This window comes from Amphiura filiformis, chromosome 2 (genome assembly GCF_039555335.1).
Source record: "Amphiura filiformis chromosome 2, Afil_fr2py, whole genome shotgun sequence".
NCBI classification, from domain to species: Eukaryota; Metazoa; Echinodermata; class Ophiuroidea; order Amphilepidida; family Amphiuridae; genus Amphiura; species Amphiura filiformis.
This window is the reverse complement of record NC_092629.1, coordinates 67,239,172-67,259,327: the sequence shown is the minus strand read 5'-3', so window position 1 is coordinate 67,259,327 and position 20,156 is coordinate 67,239,172. Positions and strand designations below refer to the sequence as shown.

The 20,156-nt window shown below is 41.0% G+C and overlaps 1 protein-coding gene across 1 annotated transcript in view; it reads left to right on the top strand.

Moving 5' to 3' along the window:
• Positions 1 to 1,349: 1,349 nt before the first annotated feature.
• Positions 1,350 to 20,156, top strand: part of LOC140136621 (uncharacterized) — a 157,339-nt gene continuing 138,532 nt past the window's right edge. The window contains exon 1 of the mRNA XM_072158312.1: positions 1,350 to 1,484. The gene's annotated coding sequence lies outside the window, so the exon portion shown is untranslated. The remainder of the gene's footprint in view (positions 1,485 to 20,156) is intronic.

The following is a 20,156-nucleotide window of genomic DNA, read 5'->3' as shown; positions in this document are numbered from 1 at the left end:
TCATACTGATTAATCTTTAAAATTCTCATTATCATTCTTGACAAGATAGCCCATGCTGTATTTACTTCGCTTAATTATTTCTTTATTTTTAGCTATATGATGCACATTTTCACATATTTATGATTTTTTGTTTTATTTTTAACTAATTTTTTAATGGGGGGTGCTCTCATAATTTTTTCATATTCCTCGTATCATGCTTGACAATATAGGTCATGTTTTCTTATTTATTTCGCCTCTTATGTATTTCTTTATTTTTGTTTTTTTTTTATATCATTATAGCGCCATCTATAGTTTGACATTAGGGGGCCTATTTGATGTATTTTTGCGGACGAATTGGTACTGGGGTGAAGTCTTCCGAATCTATTCCGATTTCATTCTATGACTACCCAAAACTCCCGTGTCGTGTAAAATGCGAACAACTGGTAGCCTGTAAAAACCGCTGTGTTTCATGATTTCTCCGGAAATACATCGACTTGGAGCGTCAAATTTCAGGATAGCAATGAGAAAAATAGTATCTCTTATGTGATACCAAAACCTCATCAACAATGAAAAAAATCGGGTGGATGATGCTGTCGATCGGGTTACGGACCTTTAATGTTCTAATATATCATAAGCCTATTATCTATAGCCACCCTATAATTTGCATAGCCTAATCGATCGTTTTGCAACAATTATTTGAGTTTGTAAAAAATTATTTTAATTTGTAAAAAATTATTAGAGTTTGCAAAAATTATTTGAGTTTGCAGAAATTAATTTAAGTTTGCAAAAATTATTTGAGTTTGTAAAAAATTATTTGAGTTTGTAAAAAATTATCAGAGTTTGCAAAAATTATTAGAGTTTGCAAAAATTATTTGAGTTTGTAAAAAATTATTTGAGTTTGTAGAAAATTATTTGAGTTTGTAAAAAATTATTTTAAGTTTGCATGTCCCTCATGGTACACCGTACACTAGGCAAAAAAAAATGTTTGCTTGCAACCAGGCTTGCAACCCAAAATCCTTTAAAATTTTAAACCCATTATAACATTTTATAATGTTTCCATATTAACTGTGTCCCATGCATGTATCATGCAGTCATTCTAATTGAATCCATTTATGGGGTGTATCTTGCGTATTGGAAGTTTGAAGTGAAGTATTTATTTATCTATTCTTTCCAAATGAACAATGTTCATTGCCTATGCCTATACAGTAATGAGTCATTAAAAAAGATATACTTAGTATATATTTTTCCGACCGACCTATCCACCCAAAAATCCCACTGGAGGGCGTGCAAACAATTTTCTTCTGTCTGCTTCTTGGGGTCTGGCCTCATACAGTCCTTTTATTTTTTCTATTTAGTGTTGTGCGCCCTTATGTTAATGTACAGCACGTGTGCATTTGTTTTGATTGAAGCGTGTGATTGCGAAACTCACGTACTCACCAAACTCGATGACGATAGCTGTTGAATTTCAAGTTTTCTGGAATATTTTGTGCGTGGATTTTGTGCCAGTAAGTAACTAGAATGTGTCCATATTATTTTAATGCGAATACGGAATATTAGGTTTTATTGTTGACATGGTGTAATTATAATTTTGTCAGTTCCAAAGTCCTCAAACGTTCGAAATTTGTACTCGTAGTTACTACAACTGGCATGACTGGATCTATGTAAGCTTATAATTCTAATACTGTACTACTACCATCATACCATGACTACATGTAGGCCTACTGTTACCAGTAATACTAACATGTAGCAGTCTATAGTTTTCAGCATGGTACTTCAGCGGTCTGCCAAAAGTGCCAATTTGGCTCAGTTTTAATGGTGTACATACGAAGTGGGGTTCTGATTCTTATTTTTTTCTTCTTGACCTTGGTTGTGCAGTCCTCGTATAGATCATGAGTATCAAATGGACTGCGAGGGTGGTCATGCGTGGTACAAGGTGATTACTGCCAGGAGGCCCTCTATGCAGTCTTGAACTCAGGGAACAGGATGCAGCTGGGTTGGTTGACAGGCTGTTCCAGTCACGGATAGTGCGTGGAAAGTATGAGTTTGAGTAAGCTGTCGAATTGCACCACGGATATTGAAAGCGGGAACCATGGCCTCTAGGTTCTGGTGTTTGAAGCTAGCGGACAAGTCATGTACTGGGAGTGTGAGAACACCTGATGTCGATGAGGTCAAACCGAATGCGGTACATCATCTCCAGCCTGCTTTGGAGACGTCTGGTAGCCAAGGTGGGCCATTGGAGATCTTGAACCATGGCCAGGGGCGTAGCAAGCGGGGGGACAGGGTGGACGAAATCCATGGGCCCCGCGGGTTCAGGGCCCGAGCACAAAAGCAAAAATTGAATAAGGGCTGATGCCGGGCTTGATTTACCATTGCCTTTGGGCCAGATGGGCACGGGTTGGGGCCCCCAAAATTGCCCTATATACATCTTTCTTTTAACTCCAATAGCAGCATGTTTTTTGGCCAAAATAGGACAAAATTGTAAAAATTTCCGCGCTTCGCGCGCATTCAAGTACCAAAATTCATGTTGATCTGGTATTAAAGTAGTCTGAAATTGATTTTTTTTCACGTGCTTTGTGTGCAAATGTCCTAGTAACATCGGAACAAAATATGTTAATCCATTTCTATATTATACGTAAACCAAAACTTGGCCACTGACTTGAGTGCACATGCCTTCCTCGGTACGTGAGTTCGGGGCCTCAAAATTTTGGCCTGGCCCATGGCCCCCATATAAGGTAAATCTCACCCTGGTTATAAGGGCCCGTACTACTCCTTGTCCATGGGCCCCTGTTGCTCTTGCTCCGCCCCTGACCATGGCTGTCACACTGCTGGAGCTACATAGTTACCGGTGACAAACCTAGCACAACTTCTCTGAACCTGCTCATGCTCATGCTCAATCTTTCTGATGTTGCGTTGTGTATGAGGGTCCCAGGATGTAGTGGTATACCGGTACGGTACTCAACTATAGGGCGGATGAAGGTTTTGCAGCTGGTCTCTTTGATCTTGTGTCCACAGTGGCCAATGTTTCTGCTAAGGAAGGCTCTGATGGAATTAGCTTTCTTTGCCACAGTGTCAACAAGCTCCAATTGAATCACATAATCATCACATCGGCACCTCATTGAGTCATTCGCTGTTCAAACTGTGTAGTATTGTGTGACCTTGTTCTTTTTACGCAATAATCAGACAGAGCAGACACTGCTTAAGTAATTTGCTGAATAGTATAGCCCGAAACATCATCCTATCAATTCACAATTCCGGTCATTTTACGTCCACTTTCACAAGTTTTATCATCATGTGAGGCAAGGTAGGAAGTGAGACTGGTACTTACTTTTTTCTGTGTGCCCTTTGTTTTTGATAGCTCCAGATTCAGACCTTTGTATAAGAAATTGTTGAAAATGCAGAGAAGAACTAGGGCTGGTTACCACTAGTTGTTGCCTATTCATGCAGTTATCGATGTAATAAGCTAGCTAGCCCAGTCGGCAGTCGGAGCCTACAAAACATGCCGCATTCTTCATGAAATCGGGAATTTACACAAATTTTAATGCAAAATCAGACATATCTAGAAAGGATAAAAATCAAATTGTCCAAAAATTCTAGTTGTGACTTGTTAAGGACTTAATTCCGCCAGTCAATCAAGAGTGGATAGTGACGGACGTTTTAGCTGGGCAACTGGTAGACTGGCAGTGGTAGTCCACTTCTCAAGTGGCTACTTAATTTGGATTGTGGTTAACATGTTTAACATGGATGTCTATGGATTATCTATTTTCCAGCCTACTAAAATTAGCCACAATGTGATTCATCTTTAAATGGATCCCGGTGGATTCAGTTTGTATTTAAAGGTAGGACGTATGACCGTTCCAGGATTTGAAAATGACCCTCAATTTCACAGTGAATTGAGGACATAAATGCAACAATCTTACCCCCTATTTTGTGCTAAATCAAGGAAAATTTGCCCCCAAATACCCCACTATTTTTATCATTTTGAGGATGCATTTTCATTTCACCCCCTTACCATGGGGAATTGTGGACATTTTTTTTCCATTTACCATTCCAAGGACTCTTTTGAATTTTGCCCCCCCCCCCAATTTCACTTGGAAATGAGGACAATTTTTGTGTGGAACTTCTAAAAGAATGGAGAGAAAAGTGCTTTTTTCTCAAAATTTGATTTTTGATCATGTTCTTTCACAAATGCAACATTCTTTTTACCGGTATGATAAAGTATGATAAAGTGGGTTTTATTGATTGGCCAATTTTGATGCAAAAGAGACTTGATGATATATTCCTATTCTTTTGTATATATTGGTCAAAAATATCATTCTAAATTCAAAACAAAACCATGATGATCAAAATTGTTTACAAATTGTCAATAACTCTGGAGCTGGGCAGGGGGGAGGTTGTATATCACAAGGACTGTCAAAAGCAGCGGCGTAGCTGGGATTTTATCCAGGGGGACAAGCCTGTATGGGGCGGGGCCCAAATGCACCAAATTTCCCTGCACTTGGGGGAGGGGGGGCCCAAATAGACAATTTTGCCAGGCTTATTGATAATAATCGTATGGTATACAAATAGTGTGATAGTACAAAATATATCATGAGGTCAAATTTTGACTGTTCTATTTCACGAGGCGTAGCCGAGTGAAATAGATCAGTCAAAATTTGACCAAATGATATATTTTTTCTACACGAATATTGGCATGTAATGTTTGTTTTATATCATGATATCAAATGGTTTCTTTTCATGCCATGTGATAGTATACAAATATTGACTGCAATGAGGGGCATGGTTAAAATTATAGGCCCAAGGTGACCTCAAAACCATGGTCATGGTTTGGAGAGCAATGCGGGCCTATAATTTCAACCATCACTCGAATAAAAAGCAGTCAATATTTGTTTTATATACCAAATCTAAAGATTCTTGTCATCTGTATGATTAAAAGCATCGATTTTGGAAAGAGAAATTAGTTTCAAAGCGAACGGCACATATTACAATCTGCGATTTCCGCGTAATTATAGCGCGAGCAAATATTAACATGTGCGTAATATCATTTTACGCTGGGAACAACGCACACGCAGAACTATGCCCGGGGAATAGTTACGTTTTTGCAGGCATAGTCAAAACTATGCCCGCTCTTTTAACCAATCAGATGGCGGGAATCTATAGATGAGGTATATAATAAAAACTATCACATGGCTAAAGTCACTGTAATCATGATATAATATTGTATATCGTATGGATTCCCCATCTCTCTGCCTCTCCTCTCCTTCTCTCCCCCTCTCCTTTTTCCTCTTTCTCCCTCCTTTTTCCTTGCACTAGGGGGCGTGGGCCCAAATAGGCAATTTTTGCCAGGGAGAAATTGCCCCCCGGCCCCCTGTCTCCCCAGCAGCTATGCCAGTAATGCCACTGGTCAAAAGTGTTCTATAATATGGACCCAAAACAATTAGGGGAGACCGAGGAGTGTTTAACAATTTAATACCCCGGGTTTAATACACAACTTTGAAAGAGTATCTGTAACCAACATTGGGTTCATAATCATACTTATGCATAGTCTGTAATAATTGTTGTATGTTCCTTTATACTTCAGTGTCTTAAATATGTCAATATAGAAACAATTAGTAAGTTTATTCTGATCCAGATAAATTATGCAAAATTACTACATTTTTAAGGTTAAACTTTATCTTATCTTCGTGTATGAAAAATTCATGAAATAGCAGGGTTCGCAGGTTTTTGCCGCAGGTGGAAAAAACCGTGGTTTTAACCGCGGTTTTAACCACTTGGCAAAAACAGTTTTTGCCAGTTTATGCCGGCAAAAATGGCAAAAACTGAAAAAGTGATTTATAGTTCAGTTTTTACATCTCAAAAATTTTTTATTAAGTTACAAAAATAAGTTCTCAAGTGTAACAAGGCCAGATTTTGTAATTATAAGCAATATATTAAGAAATTAAAGGCATGCGTTTTCATTGCCCAAGTGCATTTAACTGAAATGTGGCATGTATCCAATTCAAAACTTTTTCATTTCAAGGACTTGATGAGACAAAAAATATGTTGAATGATTCATTAAAAGTTGTGTGTTACTGTTTATGAGCTTTCTGTGCCACTTTTTAATATTTGAGTGACTATATGTGAGTTTTTGCCAGTTTTCGCCATTTTTGCCGGTTTAAACCAGGCAAAAACTGGCAAGAACAGTTTTTGCCAGGTTTTTGCCACTTTGCCGGCAAAAACAGGTTTTTGCCGGCAAAAACCGAACCCTGTGAAATAGTCATTTTGTCCTGCCCAACAGGGCCGTTCCTATGGATTTTGTGGATTTTTGCCGCCCTAGGCAAAGCCTCTCCCGGCCGCCCCACCAAAGCATACCAAAAAAGTGTTAAGGGGGTCACCCCCTTGAAAACTAATCAGTTTTGACCTATTTCTTCCCTTTTCTTTCTCCATCGCCATTTTTTCTTTTTTCGCCCCTTTTTTTTGCGCCCCTCTGCGTTTGCCGCCCTAGGCGACCGCCTTACCTGGCCTAATGGTCGGAACGGCCCTGCTGCCCAATAGCTATACTGATGCATAAGTGAGGATTCTGTGTTGATATGCGATTTCAGCTATGTTAGCGCTAGCGTCATATTGTATCATAGGCTGGCAACACCGTGTTTACATTGCTGTGATAATATACGTGACGAGAGTCAATACCGGTAGTTTTGGTTCGGTTATTTAAAGTGGTTATAAATCCCTTATAAACCCCTTTCCCAAGCCCAAGGAAATAACACATGATGTCCAGAAGTGGACTCCACCTAAGGATGCAGAAGAATTCTGAAAAATCGACGGGTGAAGAGTACAGAACGTACGCAAAGTGTGAGCACTGTAGCTAAAATAGACTAAAACTTTCAATTTTCGCCGCTCGGACAGTGCACCCAATCCACGCCAAATTTTTCAATTTTATCCAGAGGGCGCTGTTTATATACCAGCTAGTACCGGACACGATTGAAAACAAAAATCAAAATGAACTCGTTTCACGCACCAGTAATGAACTGGGACAGTCCAGACCTCCCAAAAGAATTTAAGAGATTCAAGCAGCACTGTCTTTTCACATTTAAAGGCCCACTGGCAGATAAACCAGAGCTACGTCAAGTCAATTATTTGATGACATACATGGGTGATAAAGGCAGAGGTCTACAGCACATTTGAATGGAAGCCAGCAGTTCCAGCGGATGAAGCAAATAACATTGCAGCCCAACCTGCTGAGGATGCCACGCTTGATGGAGTGTTTGGTAAATTTGAAGCATATGTTGCACCAAAGAAAAACGAAATCAGAGCAACGGTAGCATTCAATAACAGATATCAACAGTCAACAGAGAAATTTGACAATTTCGTAACAGACTTGAAAATTCTTGTCAAAGCATGCGGGTACCAGGAAGAAGACCGAATGATCCGGGACGCCATAGTGTTACGTGCTAGGGAAACGGTGGTCAGAGAAAAATGCCTGGACAAAGGAGATGAGCTGACTCTATTCAAAGCAATTCAGATTGGTCAAAACCAGGAAACAGCCAAAGAAAGCATGAAAGCAATGTCTCAAAAAGCTGAAACAAATCTCCACGCAATCAAGAAGACACAGAGAAGTCACAACCACGGTGCAAAGCCGAAGAATGGATCCGACAGAGGTCCAGACAAGAAGAAACAGATGTCGGACAAGACATTCCAGTGCAAGAAGTGCGGTAGAAAGCATAAACCAAGGTCATGTCCTGCATGTGGAACAACTTGTAAATCCTGTGGACAGAAAAATCACTGGCTGTCTCATTGCCCTTCAGCGAAGAAAGTCGACCAAATTGGCACAGCTGAAAGCACATATGAGCCTGAAGAGTTCTTCGTAGATGCGTTAGTCACTGAAGACGACGATGAAGAAGAGTGGATTTTACCAATGAAGATTAACAATATCACAGTACCGTTCAAACTGGATACTGGGGCTGGATGCAATGTTCTTCCAATAGGTGAATAAAAGACTAAAACCCAGACCAGAAATGAAGAGGGCGGAGGTGAAAGTTAAAGGGATTACTGGAGCACGAATACCCATAATAGGTGTTTGCATGGCACAAGTAACATACAAATCAGGAACAGTACTATTACCATTCCACATCTCAAAGGAGGGTGGAAGACACAATAGGTATCAACCAGTGTTAGGATTGAAAGCCTGCAAGAAGCTAGAGTTGGTCAAAGCTATCTGGAACATAGAAGCTTTAGGTGGACCATCAGTCACAAGATACAAGATCCTTCAAGAAGAGTTTGGAGATGTGTTCGAAGGCCTCGGATGTCTACCGGGTGAACACAAGATCAACGTAGACAAAGAAGTGATCCCCGTGAAGAATGCCTGTCGGAAGGTTCCATTTCCGGTCAGAGAGAAGTTGAAAGCACAACTTGACAAAATGGAACAAATGCAAGTCATTGCCAAGATAGATGAACCAACTGATTGGGTTCATGCAATGGTAACAGTGGTCAAGAAAGATGGCAACCTAAGAATATGCCTTGACCCCAGAGACTTGAACAAAGCAGTCAAGAGAGAAGATTTCAAGTTACCATCAAGAGAAGAGATGATGGCACAGTTTGCAGATGCCAAATATTTCTCCAAATTAGACGCCTACTCAGGTTTCTGGCAGATCAAGTTGGATGAAGAAAGCTCCAAGTTGTGTACATTCATCACACCGTTTGCCAGATATAGGTTTTGAGGCTCCCATTTGGAATCTCAATGGCTCCAGAAGCATTCCATCGCAAGATCCACTGTCTGTTTGAAGACCTTGATGGAGTTGACACCATGATGGATGATTTCATCGTGTGGGGTGCTACAAGAGAGGAGCATGATGAACGTCTAAGGAAAGTGTTGGAGAAATGCAGAAGTGTAAACCTGAAGTTAAACCTTGACAAATGCCAGTTCGGAGTCAACGAGCTGACATACCTAGGAGACGTCCTTAGCGACAAAGGAATTAAACCTGATCCTAAGAAGACTCAAGCAATCCACGATATGCCACGTCCAGAGTGCAAAGGTGACATTCAGAGATTTCTTGGTATGGTTAATTATCAAGCCAAATTCATACCAGATGTATCAGCCAAGGCAGCTCCACTTAGAGCACTGCAAGAGAATCAGAATGAGTGGTTATGGGGTCCTGAGCAAGAGTCGGCATGGAACGACCTGAGAACAACACTGACTACAAGTCCAGTCTTGAAGTTCTACGATCCGAAGAAACCAACAAAGATCTCCGCTGATGCTTCACAGAACGGCTTGGGCGCAGTCTTACTTCAGCAAGATTCAGATGGTTGGAGTCCTGTAGCCTATGCATCGAAAGCGATGACAGATGCCGAAACTCGCTACGCTCAAATAGAAAAAGAGTGTCTGGCGCTGACAAATGCATGTGAAAGATTTCACCAGTTTGTACATGGTATGACATTTGTGGCAGAAACTGATCACAAACCGCTAGTCTCAATCTTCAAGAAGCCACTAGCAGATAGTCCGCTGCGCCTACAGAGAATGCGCATAAGACTCCAGAAGTATGACTTCAACCTGATATACACACCAGGAAAGGAACTGTTCACAGCGGATGCTTTATCAAGAGCATTTGATCAGTCAGAGTCCGCGAAGAAAGATCCATCGCTGGAAGAAGAGGTAGAAGCATACGTAAATGCTATCATGACAACATTGCCAGTAGCTACTACAAGAATGGAGGAGATTAAGGAAGAAACCCTTAAAGATCCTAATCTTACAAAGCTAACCAATGTAATCCTGACTGGTTGGCCAGATGAAAGGAGACAATGTCCATCAGAATGCAGAGAGTACTGGAACTACAGAGAAGAGTTATCAGTAGTCCAAGGCATCATCTTCAAGGGTGATAGGATAGTAGTACCCTCAAGTATGCACAACAACGCCATGTTGGAACAGATCCACAAAGGGCACTTAGGAATTGAAAAGTGCAAGCGTCGTGCAAGGGATGTACTTTATTGGCCCAGAATCAACTCGGACATTGAAGCTATGGTACAAAGTTGCCCAGCATGCATTGGAAACCAAAGAAAACAGCAAGCTGAACCAATGAAACCACACAAGGTACCAGATCGACCGTGGGAGAAAGTTGGGGTGGACCTTTTCACAATAGATGGAAGAGATTATGTTGCTATGGTAGACTACTATTCACAGTACATAGAAATCAGCACCTTGACAAGCAACACCACCAGCAAAGCTGTAATCAATGCCATGAAGTCAAATTTTGCAAGACATGGGACACCTATGGAAGTGATTAGTGACAACGGACCACAATTTACAAGCCAAGAATTTGTAGATTTCAAGAAGGTGTGGGACTTTAAGCACACAACGTCAAGTCCACACTACCCAGCGTCAAATGGGCAGGCAGAGAATGCAGTAAAGCAAATGAAGTCCATGATCAGAAAGGTGACTGCAAGTAAAGAAGACATTTACCTTGCATTACAGATCTATAGAAGCACACCACTAGAGCATGGAAAGTCACCAGCAGAACTTTTGTTCAATAGGCGCATTAGATCTAACCTGCCAATAGCCAAAGTCCTATTAGGCACACTAACAAAGTCTTCAAATTCAACGAAGAAGATGAAAAATGAGTTGAAACGAAGACAGAAAGCAAACTATGATAAGAAAACTGCTTTCTTAGCTCCACTGAAAGTGGGAGATACTGTAAGAGTACAGAAAATGGACAAGCCTACTACTAACAATCCACTTTGGTCACAGAAAGGTGTAATCTTGGAAGTCCTTCCAAATAGATCCTACAAAGTGAAGACTACAACTGGTGAAGTTTACAGAAGAAATCGGCGTCATCTGATGAAAACAACAGAGTCAACGCTTCCTGAAGAGTCAGATGAGGAACAAGCTACAAACCAGCAACCAAGTCAAGCTACAAATCAACAGCCAAGTCAAGCTTCAGAGTTGTCGCCTGCTGCAAGCAAGTCACCAACAACAGCAACAGCACCAGTTCGTAGAAGTAGTCGCGAAGTCAAGTTAAACCCAAAATACTACAGCGAGGAGTATACCGCTTAGACATTTGTTAAAGTTACATTCATTATTGTGTGGTAGCAAGATAACTATTACATAAATAATATGTTTGTTAAGGAAGTTGTAAAACAAAATTTGGACAATTGTACATGCATCACAAGAAGTTTGAATGTATGAAATGTTTGAGCAGTTTTGTATGGTATATTATGCAACTTTACATACCATAAAAGTTTGAGTTTAAAAGTTACTCTAGAATAGTTAAATGAAACAGTGATTGGTAACTAAGCAGATATGTTTGGATTTCTTTTCTGAGAACATGTTTGGAAATCAGCATGTCCAAATTCATGCTAGCAAATTTCATTGTTTTGTCAAAAGATTTTACTAATTTGTAAATCTGCATAGTTAAGATCTCACTGCATCATACATGTAGTTATGTTTGTTGGAACTTTGAACATCTTAATTGTTAAAGCAGAACGTGTTCTATAATTCTGAAATGTTAAAAGTGTTTAAACTTCACACATGTTAAAGACAATCACAGACTCAAAAGTGACTCAAAATATAGATGTAAACACTGAGTGAAGCTTTATTCATCACTATAATATTTTACACTGCACAGGATTTGAAGTGCATATTTGTAAAGCGTTTTATGGAAAACAGCTAAAATGCAAGGATACAGCAGAACTGAAATAACTCTGAACATTTGAGAACTTTCAAAAGTGTCAAGTTTTGCTGAACTTTATCTTTTCCGTCAAAAGGGGGAAGATGTGTTGATATGCGATTTCAGCTATGTTAGCGCTAGAGTCATATTGTATCATAGGCTGGCAACACCGTGTTTACATTGCTGTGATAATATACGTGACGAGAGTCAATACCGGTAGTTTTGGTTCGGTTATTTAAAGTGGTTATAAATCCCTTATAAACCCCTTTCCCAAGCCCAAGGAAATAACACATGATGTCCAGAAGTGGACTCCACCTAAGGATGCAGAAGAATTCTGAAAAATCGACGGGTGAAGAGTACAGAACGTACGCAAAGTGTGAGCACTGTAGCTAAAAATAGACTAAAAACTTTCAATTTTCGCCGCTCGGACAGTGCACCCAATCCACGCCAAATTTTTCAATTTTATCCAGAGGGCGCTGTTTATATACCAGCTAGTACCGGACACGATTGAAAACAAAAATCAAAATGAACTCGTTTCACGCACCAGTAATGAACTGGGACAGTCCAGACCTCCCAAAAGAATTTAAGAGATTCAAGCAGCACTGTCTTTTCACATTTAAAGGCCCACTGGCAGATAAACCAGAGCTACGTCAAGTCAATTATTTGATGACATACATGGGTGATAAAGGCAGAGGTCTACAGCACATTTGAATGGAAGCCAGCAGTTCCAGCGGATGAAGCAAATAACATTGCAGCCCAACCTGCTGAGGATGCCACGCTTGATGGAGTGTTTGGTAAATTTGAAGCATATGTTGCACCAAAGAAAAACGAAATCAGAGCAACGGTAGCATTCAATAACAGATATCAACAGTCAACAGAGAAATTTGACAATTTCGTAACAGACTTGAAAATTCTTGTCAAAGCATGCGGGTACCAGGAAGAAGACCGAATGATCCGGGACGCCATAGTGTTACGTGCTAGGGAAACGGTGGTCAGAGAAAAATGCCTGGACAAAGGAGATGAGCTGACTCTATTCAAAGCAATTCAGATTGGTCAAAACCAGGAAACAGCCAAAGAAAGCATGAAAGCAATGTCTCAAAAAGCTGAAACAAATCTCCACGCAATCAAGAAGACACAGAGAAGTCACAACCACGGTGCAAAGCCGAAGAATGGATCCGACAGAGGTCCAGACAAGAAGAAACAGATGTCGGACAAGACATTCCAGTGCAAGAAGTGTGGTAGAAAGCATAAACCAAGGTCATGTCCTGCATGTGGAACAACTTGTAAATCCTGTGGACAGAAAAATCACTGGCTGTCTCATTGCCCTTCAGCGAAGAAAGTCGACCAAATTGGCACAGCTGAAAGCACATATGAGCCTGAAGAGTTCTTCGTAGATGCGTTAGTCACTGAAGACGACGATGAAGAAGAGTGGATTTTACCAATGAAGATTAACAATATCACAGTACCGTTCAAACTGGATACTGGGGCTGGATGCAATGTTCTTCCAATAGGTGAATAAAAGACTAAAACCCAGACCAGAAATGAAGAGGACGGAGGTGAAAGTTAAAGGGATTACTGGAGCACGAATACCCATAATAGGTGTTTGCATGGCACAAGTAACATACAAATCAGGAACAGTACTATTACCATTCCACATCTCAAAGGAGGGTGGAAGACACAATAGGTATCAACCAGTGTTAGGATTGAAAGCCTGCAAGAAGCTAGAGTTGGTCAAAGCTATCTGGAACATAGAAGCTTTAGGTGGACCATCAGTCACAAGATACAAGATCCTTCAAGAAGAGTTTGGAGATGTGTTCGAAGGCCTCGGATGTCTACCGGGTGAACACAAGATCAACGTAGACAAAGAAGTGATCCCCGTGAAGAATGCCTGTCGGAAGGTTCCATTTCCGGTCAGAGAGAAGTTGAAAGCACAACTTGACAAAATGGAACAAATGCAAGTCATTGCCAAGATAGATGAACCAACTGATTGGGTTCATGCAATGGTAACAGTGGTCAAGAAAGATGGCAACCTAAGAATATGCCTTGACCCCAGAGACTTGAACAAAGCAGTCAAGAGAGAAGATTTCAAGTTACCATCAAGAGAAGAGATGATGGCACAGTTTGCAGATGCCAAATATTTCTCCAAATTAGACGCCTACTCAGGTTTCTGGCAGATCAAGTTGGATGAAGAAAGCTCCAAGTTGTGTACATTCATCACACCGTTTGCCAGATATAGGTTTTTGAGGCTCCCATTTGGAATCTCAATGGCTCCAGAAGCATTCCATCGCAAGATCCACTGTCTGTTTGAAGACCTTGATGGAGTTGACACCATGATGGATGATTTCATCGTGTGGGGTGCTACAAGAGAGGAGCATGATGAACGTCTAAGGAAAGTGTTGGAGAAATGCAGAAGTGTAAACCTGAAGTTAAACCTTGACAAATGCCAGTTCGGAGTCAACGAGCTGACATACCTAGGAGACGTCCTTAGCGACAAAGGAATTAAACCTGATCCTAAGAAGACTCAAGCAATCCACGATATGCCACGTCCAGAGTGCAAAGGTGACATTCAGAGATTTCTTGGTATGGTTAATTATCAAGCCAAATTCATACCAGATGTATCAGCCAAGGCAGCTCCACTTAGAGCACTGCAAGAGAATCAGAATGAGTGGTTATGGGGTCCTGAGCAAGAGTCGGCATGGAACGACCTGAGAACAACACTGACTACAAGTCCAGTCTTGAAGTTCTACGATCCGAAGAAACCAACAAAGATCTCCGCTGATGCTTCACAGAACGGCTTGGGCGCAGTCTTACTTCAGCAAGATTCAGATGGTTGGAGTCCTGTAGCCTATGCATCGAAAGCGATGACAGATGCCGAAACTCGCTACGCTCAAATAGAAAAAGAGTGTCTGGCGCTGACAAATGCATGTGAAAGATTTCACCAGTTTGTACATGGTATGACATTTGTGGCAGAAACTGATCACAAACCGCTAGTCTCAATCTTCAAGAAGCCACTAGCAGATAGTCCGCTGCGCCTACAGAGAATGCGCATAAGACTCCAGAAGTATGACTTCAACCTGATATACACACCAGGAAAGGAACTGTTCACAGCGGATGCTTTATCAAGAGCATTTGATCAGTCAGAGTCCGCGAAGAAAGATCCATCGCTGGAAGAAGAGGTAGAAGCATACGTAAATGCTATCATGACAACATTGCCAGTAGCTACTACAAGAATGGAGGAGATTAAGGAAGAAACCCTTAAAGATCCTAATCTTACAAAGCTAACCAATGTAATCCTGACTGGTTGGCCAGATGAAAGGAGACAATGTCCATCAGAATGCAGAGAGTACTGGAACTACAGAGAAGAGTTATCAGTAGTCCAAGGCATCATCTTCAAGGGTGATAGGATAGTAGTACCCTCAAGTATGCACAACGCCATGTTGGAACAGATCCACAAAGGGCACTTAGGAATTGAAAAGTGCAAGCGTCGTGCAAGGGATGTACTTTATTGGCCCAGAATCAACTCGGACATTGAAGCTATGGTACAAAGTTGCCCAGCATGCATTGGAAACCAAAGAAAACAGCAAGCTGAACCAATGAAACCACACAAGGTACCAGATCGACCGTGGGAGAAAGTTGGGGTGGACCTTTTCACAATAGATGGAAGAGATTATGTTGCTATGGTAGACTACTATTCACAGTACATAGAAATCAGCACCTTGACAAGCAACACCACCAGCAAAGCTGTAATCAATGCCATGAAGTCAAATTTTGCAAGACATGGGACACCTATGGAAGTGATTAGTGACAACGGACCACAATTTACAAGCCAAGAATTTGTAGATTTCAAGAAGGTGTGGGACTTTAAGCACACAACGTCAAGTCCACACTACCCAGCGTCAAATGGGCAGGCAGAGAATGCAGTAAAGCAAATGAAGTCCATGATCAGAAAGGTGACTGCAAGTAAAGAAGACATTTACCTTGCATTACAGATCTATAGAAGCACACCACTAGAGCATGGAAAGTCACCAGCAGAACTTTTGTTCAATAGGCGCATTAGATCTAACCTGCCAATAGCCAAAGTCCTATTAGGCACACTAACAAAGTCTTCAAATTCAACGAAGAAGATGAAAAATGAGTTGAAACGAAGACAGAAAGCAAACTATGATAAGAAAACTGCTTTCTTAGCTCCACTGAAAGTGGGAGATACTGTAAGAGTACAGAAAATGGACAAGCCTACTACTAACAATCCACTTTGGTCACAGAAAGGTGTAATCTTGGAAGTCCTTCCAAATAGATCCTACAAAGTGAAGACTACAACTGGTGAAGTTTACAGAAGAAATCGGCGTCATCTGATGAAAACAACAGAGTCAACGCTTCCTGAAGAGTCAGATGAGGAACAAGCTACAAACCAGCAACCAAGTCAAGCTACAAATCAACAGCCAAGTCAAGCTTCAGAGTTGTCGCCTGCTGCAAGCAAGTCACCAGCAACAGCAACAGCACCAGTTCGTAGAAGTAGTCGCGAAGTCAAGTTAAACCCAAAATACTACAGCGAGGAGTATACCGCTTAGACATTTGTTAAAGTTACATTCATTATTGTGTGGTAGCAAGATAACTATTACATAAATAATATGTTTGTTAAGGAAGTTGTAAAACAAAATTTGGACAATTGTACATGCATCACAAGAAGTTTGAATGTATGAAATGTTTGAGCAGTTTTGTATGGTATATTATGCAACTTTACATACCATAAAAGTTTGAGTTTAAAAGTTACTCTAGAATAGTTAAATGAAACAGTGATTGGTAACTAAGCAGATATGTTTGGATTTCTTTTCTGAGAACATGTTTGGAAATCAGCATGTCCAAATTCATGCTAGCAAATTTCATTGTTTTGTCAAAAGATTTTACTAATTTGTAAATCTGCATAGTTAAGATCTCACTGCATCATACATGTAGTTATGTTTGTTGGAACTTTGAACATCTTAATTGTTAAAGCAGAACGTGTTCTATAATTCTGAAATGTTAAAAGTGTTTAAACTTCACACATGTTAAAGACAATCACAGACTCAAAAGTGACTCAAAATATAGATGTAAACACTGAGTGAAGCTTTATTCATCACTATAATATTTTACACTGCACAGGATTTGAAGTGCATATTTGTAAAGCGTTTTATGGAAAACAGCTAAAATGCAAGGATACAGCAGAACTGAAATAACTCTGAACATTTGAGAACTTTCAAAAGTGTCAAGTTTTGCTGAACTTTATCTTTTCCGTCAAAAGGGGGAAGATGTGTTGATATGCGATTTCAGCTATGTTAGCGCTAGAGTCATATTGTATCATAGGCTGGCAACACCGTGTTTACATTGCTGTGATAATATACGTGACGAGAGTCAATACCGGTAGTTTTGGTTCGGTTATTTAAAGTGGTTATAAATCCCTTATAAACCCCTTTCCCAAGCCCAAGGAAATAACACATGATGTCCAGAAGTGGACTCCACCTAAGGATGCAGAAGAATTCTGAAAAATCGACGGGTGAAGAGTACAGAACGTACGCAAAGTGTGAGCACTGTAGCTAAAAATAGACTAAAAACTTTCAATTTTCGCCGCTCGGACAGTGCACCCAATCCACGCCAAATTTTTCAATTTTATCCAGAGGGCGCTGTTTATATACCAGCTAGTACCGGACACGATTGAAAACAAAAATCAAAATGAACTCGTTTCACGCACCAGTAATGAACTGGGACAGTCCAGACCTCCCAAAAGAATTTAAGAGATTCAAGCAGCACTGTCTTTTCACATTTAAAGGCCCACTGGCAGATAAACCAGAGCTACGTCAAGTCAATTATTTGATGACATACATGGGTGATAAAGGCAGAGAGGTCTACAGCACATTTGAATGGAAGCCAGCAGTTCCAGCGGATGAAGCAAATAACATTGCAGCCCAACCTGCTGAGGATGCCACGCTTGATGGAGTGTTTGGTAAATTTGAAGCATATGTTGCACCAAAGAAAAACGAAATCAGAGCAACGGTAGCATTCAATAACAGATATCAACAGTCAACAGAGAAATTTGACAATTTCGTAACAGACTTGAAAATTCTTGTCAAAGCATGCGGGTACCAGGAAGAAGACCGAATGATCCGGGACGCCATAGTGTTACGTGCTAGGGAAACGGTGGTCAGAGAAAAATGCCTGGACAAAGGAGATGAGCTGACTCTATTCAAAGCAATTCAGATTGGTCAAAACCAGGAAACAGCCAAAGAAAGCATGAAAGCAATGTCTCAAAAAGCTGAAACAAATCTCCACGCAATCAAGAAGACACAGAGAAGTCACAACCACGGTGCAAAGCCGAAGAATGGATCCGACAGAGGTCCAGACAAGAAGAAGAAACAGATGTCGGACAAGACATTCCAGTGCAAGAAGTGTGGTAGAAAGCATAAACCAAGGTCATGTCCTGCATGTGGAACAACTTGTAAATCCTGTGGACAGAAAAATCACTGGCTGTCTCATTGCCCTTCAGCGAAGAAAGTCGACCAAATTGGCACAGCTGAAAGCACATATGAGCCTGAAGAGTTCTTCGTAGATGCGTTAGTCACTGAAGACGACGATGAAGAAGAGTGGATTTTACCAATGAAGATTAACAATATCACAGTACCGTTCAAACTGGATACTGGGGCTGGATGCAATGTTCTTCCAATAGGTGAATAAAAGACTAAAACCCAGACCAGAAATGAAGAGGACGGAGGTGAAAGTTAAAGGGATTACTGGAGCACGAATACCCATAATAGGTGTTTGCATGGCACAAGTAACATACAAATCAGGAACAGTACTATTACCATTCCACATCTCAAAGGAGGGTGGAAGACACAATAGGTATCAACCAGTGTTAGGATTGAAAGCCTGCAAGAAGCTAGAGTTGGTCAAAGCTATCTGGAACATAGAAGCTTTAGGTGGACCATCAGTCACAAGATACAAGATCCTTCAAGAAGAGTTTGGAGATGTGTTCGAAGGCCTCGGATGTCTACCGGGTGAACACAAGATCAACGTAGACAAAGAAGTGATCCCCGTGAAGAATGCCTGTCGGAAGGTTCCATTTCCGGTCAGAGAGAAGTTGAAAGCACAACTTGACAAAATGGAACAAATGCAAGTCATTGCCAAGATAGATGAACCAACTGATTGGGTTCATGCAATGGTAACAGTGGTCAAGAAAGATGGCAACCTAAGAATATGCCTTGACCCCAGAGACTTGAACAAAGCAGTCAAGAGAGAAGATTTCAAGTTACCATCAAGAGAAGAGATGATGGCACAGTTTGCAGATGCCAAATATTTCTCCAAATTAGACGCCTACTCAGGTTTCTGGCAGATCAAGTTGGATGAAGAAAGCTCCAAGTTGTGTACATTCATCACACCGTTTGCCAGATATAGGTTTTTGAGGCTCCCATTTGGAATCTCAATGGCTCCAGAAGCATTCCATCGCAAGATCCACTGTCTGTTTGAAGACCTTGATGGAGTTGACACCATGATGGATGATTTCATCGTGTGGGGTGCTACAAGAGAGGAGCATGATGAACGTCTAAGGAAAGTGTTGGAGAAATGCAGAAGTGTAAACCTGAAGTTAAACCTTGACAAATGCCAGTTCGGAGTCAACGAGCTGACATACCTAGGAGACGTCCTTAGCGACAAAGGAATTAAACCTGATCCTAAGAAGACTCAAGCAATCCACGATATGCCACGTCCAGAGTGCAAAGGTGACATTCAGAGATTTCTTGGTATGGTTAATTATCAAGCCAAATTCATACCAGATGTATCAGCCAAGGCAGCTCCACTTAGAGCACTGCAAGAGAATCAGAATGAGTGGTTATGGGGTCCTGAGCAAGAGTCGGCATGGAACGACCTGAGAACAACACTGACTACAAGTCCAGTCTTGAAGTTCTACGATCCGAAGAAACCAACAAAGATCTCCGCTGATGCTTCACAGAACGGCTTGGGCGCAGTCTTACTTCAGCAAGATTTAGATGGTTGGAGTCCTGTAGCCTATGCATCGAAAGCGATGACAGATGCGAAACTTCGCTACGCTCAAATAGAAAAAAGAGTGTCTGGCGCTGACAAATGCATGTGAAAGATTTCACCAGTTTGTACATGGTATGACATTTGTGGCAGAAACTGATCACAAACCGCTAGTCTCAATCTTCAAGAAGCCACTAGCAGATAGTCCGCTGCGCCTACAGAGAATGCGCATAAGACTCCAGAAGTATGACTTCAACCTGATATACACACCAGGAAAGGAACTGTTCACAGCGGATGCTTTATCAAGAGCATTTGATCAGTCAGAGTCCGCGAAGAAAGATCCATCGCTGGAAGAAGAGGTAGAAGCATACGTAAATGCTATCATGACAACATTGCCAGTAGCTACTACAAGAATGGAGGAGATTAAGGAAGAAACCCTTAAAGATCCTAATCTTACAAAGCTAACCAATGTAATCCTGACTGGTTGGCCAGATGAAAGGAGACAATGTCCATCAGAATGCAGAGAGTACTGGAACTACA